The following is a 6,186-nucleotide window of genomic DNA, read 5'->3' on the forward strand; positions in this document are numbered from 1 at the left end:
ATTTGTTCTTAATAATTTTTATTAGATAGTGTTATTATGAGTGTAACTATACTTTGCTTTGTAATGTATTTTTTATGTGTTTTGTGACACTTTTAAGTTTTGAAAAACAGTTAACCAGAGCTCTGGAGTCACGGTAATCATTCTAGTGCAATCACATTTACTTTCAACTTGTAATATGAGTGATAAGCCCGGCAAGCGCAAATACTTGCAATAAACCCTTTATTGCCTGTGGGCAAATGTTTGTGCTCCACTCGTAATCTGGCACTCTATGCGACAATCCGGAGGAAAGGACAGCTTTGAAGATGTCTAGTGACAATACAATAGTTTTACACCCAGCGGACAAAGGGAGAGCCATTGTCATTTTACAGTCACTATCCCAACAGGTTGGCTGCGACCCCCATGTGCCTTCCCAACTGTGATTTTTCACTTGGTTTTCCCACATCTCTGTACAGGATTTCCCCAGCCCAGGTCCACGGCCTGTTGCTCCCACCCCTTCTGTCACGGCCCACCCACAAAACACAGATGATCCTCTGGGGGGAAAAAAATAAGTCTTGTAGATGCCACTGTCTCAACTTCTCTGATCAAACTACATATAGAGCAAATATGGTTATATTGACAATAACAGTTTGTAGACTTTAATTACAATGTCTGGTTAAGAAAATCTCATCAATTTCTGGATGTTTGAAGAAATCTCCTTATGTGGGAACTCTAGTGGAAATTGTACTGAAATTACACAATTAATGCATTACTATAGCTATTTTCCCTTTGATACAACCTTATATTTAAAGACTGAGGATACAGCCATGGGTACCAGTGTGGCTCCATCGTACAGTAACCTGTATGTAGCTCAGTATGAAACAAAGACCATGCAAGTGTATAAAACTCCAAAAAAGATACTAATGTCCCTCTATTGATGATGTGATATGGTCTGGAGACACAACCTTCTTTACTAATTTGATATATCATATAAACTCCTTACTTATCAAATTTAAAGCTTAAAGTAGTACAGTGAAAAATTACTTTCTGGATGTTAGAGTATTCCAAGATTAGAATCCTTTTAATACCATTCTGTTTTGGACCACCAGTAATAGCCTATAAGGGGCCAAAGTCTGAGAGATAAATTGACCAAAACTTACCCTGTACATATGTTGTTTTTTTTTCTATTACATTGGATGATGAAAATGTGATTGCTGCCACTACTTTTCAACACCTTACAGTTACAAAGAAATGTACTATGCAGTATTTCTTGACATGCACTGCCAAATATGTAATCTACTTACTAAATTGCTCGTGGCACTTGTTCTATGTTGGGAAGAATACTAATGATGCTAGGAGAAGAATCACTAACCATAGATCTGTCATCAGGACAGCAATACATATGTTGTAATTGAATCAACCATTTTGTAGAAGCTGGACATACAGTTCTTGACTTACATTTCATTGTTATTGACAATGTTCCACCCCCTGAGGGAAGGTGGGAACAGGGGTAAACTTTCAATCCAGAAGGAAGCAGCTTGGATTTATCGTTTGGAGACACAAACTACAAACTGACTAAATACTTATTCTGAATGGCAAAGCTTGCTGTAAAGAAGCTACTATAAGTCAAAGACTTTGTTACCTTGACACTATGGTGCTTATCTCCTATGTGAAGGTCTTTTTTTCAAGGCTACTGCTTCCCACATACCAGGGTACTATTGTTTTTCCATTCTTTTAGATAAAGTAACATTGCAGGTATCGGCACCGTATGTATAGCTTCCAACTTACCAGGGCACTAAGGCTGCTCCTATTTAGTAACTATACTGTGGATTTAATTTTGAATGAGTGAAAAAATGCCATGGAGTCTATTGACAGAAACATTCCCAGAGCTCTGCAGACCAAGTAAATGAAGATGTCCTACAGCAGTATCATCCTCACATTTAACTACAAGTTAATAAATGATTGTAATTTTATATAATCGAAGATACAGAATTAATATTATTAAGATACAAAATTATTAAAATATTAAAGCACAGAAAAAAACTCTCAGCTCAAAAATAAATAAATAAAACTTGACATTTATTCAATCAATTAAAAATGATGGCAGCAACCAACATAAATATCAGAAAAAAGCGGAGGTGAGATGCGCAGCACAGAAGGCTTACGCGTTTCGGCAATCAGCCATATTCATAGCCTGACTGGAGTGCACTTCTCACAGACTAAAATACTCTAAAAAGCAATGTCATTGGTTCACAAGAAGTAGCTCATCACCTCATTAATTAGTATGCCACATGAGGACTACATGAAGGAACTAGTGAAACGTTGTTGTCAAGTTATACAAAGTTATACAGAAATGGGTAAAACCCTAAATACATATACAAGCATAAAAGGCAAATAGTGACCCTTGATAAACATGTTGCAAGTTAGTGAATCTAAACAAAACGATGCATAAATACTGGAATATGCAGAACATGAATAAATATGATATGGAGAAAGGCAGCTAAATATCAACACCCTGTAACAAAACAGTGTAAATCAAGCTGAATCTTATAAAGATATGTGCACATTGAAGAATCAAAGCACCTGGAGGGCAAATACAAGTGTCATAATTAAATGATCACTCCCAATAGTTGATTAAATCACACCTTGAATTTAAACCCTCCGGTTCTCAAACGGAACATCCATTAGATTTCTCTTTTGGCCAGTAATCTATCCACATTACCACCCCTTTTGGGTTTGTTCACCCTTTCTATAGCACACCATTTAAATTTGTCTATCTTGCCATTATGCTTCTCTACAAAATGTTGCACCAATGGAGTGGATGATTTTCCCTTAGTGATGGTGGGAAAATGTTCCCTGATCCTTGATTTTATGTCTCTGGACGTAAGCCCAATGTATTGAACCCCACAGGATAGGCATCTGTTCATGTATATCACCTGAGTAATTATACAATTCATACATGTTTTGATGTCAAACTTCTCACCTGTCACATGAGAGCTAAAACTCTTGTTTTTGTCTAGATAATCACAGGGTTTACATTTTCTGTGTCCACAGTCATACATCCCTGTACTGCTTAGCGATGAGCCAAACATTAATTGTTTCTCTTTAACCTGGGTAGGGGAGAGTAATGATCCTAAGGTAGGACTCTTCCTGGAGCTGCATCTAAGACCTTGTTTGACCACATCTGTTAATCTATCATCTGCTTCTAGAATGGAAAAATGGTTACGTATGATAGAAGCTATTTGAGGGAACTCTGTTCTATAATTAGTCACAAAGTTGATGCCTTTAAATTCTTTCTTGGCCCTTTCTTTATCTTTCAAAAGAGTACCTCATTCTTTACATTCTACCTATTTCTTAGCTTTTACAATCAATTTATTAGAATAACCCCTTTCTCTGAGTCTTAATTCAAGATCTTTGACTTGCAGATTAAAGTCCCCCAAGTCAGAACAGTTATTTTTTAAGCAAGTGAGCTGTCCCTTGGCTACTGCTGCCGCCGAATGTTTTGGATGACAGCTTTTTCCATGTAAAAGGGAATTTCCTAAACACCCTAGTCATAATCTCACCTTCTAAACTACCTATAAAAGTCAAATCCAAATAATCGATAGTGTTAGGATGGCTCTCAAAGGTGAACCGGAGACAAACCTCAATACAGTTTAAATACTGTACAAACACAGCAGTGTCTTCTTTTGGCCCATTCCACACAAACAAAAGATGATCGATAAATTGGCCATAAATATGTATGTGTTTCCTGAAAGGATTGCTATCTCCAAAGATGTGGAAGAACTCCCACCAACCTAAAAAAAGGTTGGCGTATGATGGGGCAAACTTTGCTCCCATCGCCTTTCCACATCTTTAGAGATAGAAAGTACCCTGTAACTGGAAAAAAATGTGAGTCAAAAGGAACTTTACAATGCCCAACACATATTTTTGAAATTTGTCAGTATAGTCAGTAAAGTGTTTTAGAAAAAATCCAATAGCCTTTATTCCCTCCTCATGAGGGATAGAGGAGTATAGGGCTACTGCATCAACAGTGACCGAAGAAAAAGATTCACTCCAATGCAGGCGCTCCATCAAATTCAACACATGTTTAGTATCCCTGATGTAAGACGGAAGGGCCGTAACTAAAGGTTGGAGTATAGAATTAAGCCATTGGGATAGGTGTTCCAACAAAGACCCTATACCGCTGACTATGGGACAACCTTGAACATTATCCAGGTATTTGTGTATCTTGGGAAGGTGATGGAACAGGGGTATCCTGGGATATTGGACATTCCAAATATTCCGCTGTATTGGTATCCAGGAACCTCTGCTCCACACCCTCATCCAAGATATGAGACAACTCATCCCTAAAACGGTCGGTGGGGTCATTTGGAAGGACCAAATAATTGTCTCTATTATTCAGTTGTCTGAGTTCTTCAGCCACATATGTCTCTTTGTCTAGAACCACCACTGTCCCGACCTTGTCTGCATTCTTAATTACGATTTCATTGTTTTTTTGTAAACAATGTAATGCCCTCCTTTCCTATTAACTATTAAGGTTGTGTTCATTAGGGGTACTGGCCGCCTTTAAATTAATGAGTTCTTGTTCAACCCTATTGAAAAAAGTTTCAATAATGGGCCCTCTATTATGTATGGCAGAGCTTTCCAAACTTTTCATGTTGGTGACACACTTTTTAGACCTACATAATTTCGCGACACTGTAATTCAGTTGTACTAGCAAACAGGAGGTTAAACTAAATTGTTTTAAGAGATATGGACACATACATAAATGATATAATAACAAAATGTATTTACAAGTAACAGTAAGTATGTGCAAGAATTAAAAAAAGTTTAATATCACTAATAGCTACTTACTATTTTAATGGGATGTATGAGGTTGATGGGATGAACAGTTTCGGATTATTTGGTGGAATATTAGATAAAGACACTCGCATTTCATCATCAAGCATTTTTAAGCTTCCACTTCCTATCCATATATCAAGAACAGGAGCAGCAATGCACTACTGGGAGCTAGTTGCAAAAAAAATCCCACTGACTTCTGCTCAGCGTTTAAGCTGCCACCCTCAGAGCTCTGTGAGTCCGACTGACTACTGCCCGGCTGCAAACACACTGCTGTCCCACTCACTGGCTACACGTGCAGTCACAAGCCAATGTGTCGCCAATGGTAATACTTTCAGTTCCCACTGAGCTGTGCCAATTGGTTAAGATGATCTGTGACCCACTAGGTATCAATCACGTGTCAATCATGTGATATCTGTGTAGCAGGCAGGTGGAAAGTCAGAAACCAAAAAACTATTTAAAAAAAAATAATTAAATTTAAAAAAAATTGTGCTGAAGCAGGGACACACCTACACACTGCTGCCGACACACTAGTGTGTCCCGACACACAGTTTGGAAAGCACTGATGTATGGGATAGAACTTAGATATTGGCCTATACGATTTACCTCTGTTAATAGACCCAGTATAAGATGAATCCTCTATTTGTAGATTTTGCAACTCAATCACATCACAGTTCTCCCCAAAACTCAGTCTCTCTCTCTCTCTCTCTCTCTCTCTCTCTCTCTCGCACCAATAGCCAATACAGCATATACATCATTGCTAGTTTGGTCAATCAACTCTTGACCACCAAAACGTTTTCTTAAAGTAATGCTACAAATTAGTCGATTAACATCGATTATAGTCTGACAAATTTAAAAATTGGCAGTTGGCACGAACGACAGACCGTAACCAAGAACCTTGTACTTTTCTGGTGTAAGAACAGTTCTGGATAGGTTAACGACATTGCCTACTTGTATTTGCTTTGGCCATTTTCACCCCGTAGCTGATACCTGTTCTGTGATGTATGGGGTTGTAAGTCTGGTTCCTGTGGCTCCGGTTCCAGGGTAAAAACCTGGTTCGTCCCTTGCTGGTGTCTTAACTGTGGATGGGGCATATTTCTCCCCATGTGAATTATCATGTTGGTTAGTTTTAGGTCTCACTGATTGTGTGCTCTCAATAGGGGGTGTAATTACAGTGTGCTTTAAAATCCCTGTTTCTATGTTAGTGTTAATTTTATTTCCTAGCTGGTTCTCATCTGAAGAGTATTCTGTGTCACTATCAGAAAAAGAAACTGATTTACCACCATTACTACCCCACGTGAGGAATTGCTTTTATTTTTATTGTTTTTGTTACCATTAAACATCCTACGTCTATTCAGAGTGTGTTGCTTT

The sequence above is a fragment of the Bombina bombina genome, chromosome 1 (genome assembly GCF_027579735.1).
Source record: "Bombina bombina isolate aBomBom1 chromosome 1, aBomBom1.pri, whole genome shotgun sequence".
Classification (NCBI taxonomy): Eukaryota; Metazoa; Chordata; class Amphibia; order Anura; family Bombinatoridae; genus Bombina; species Bombina bombina.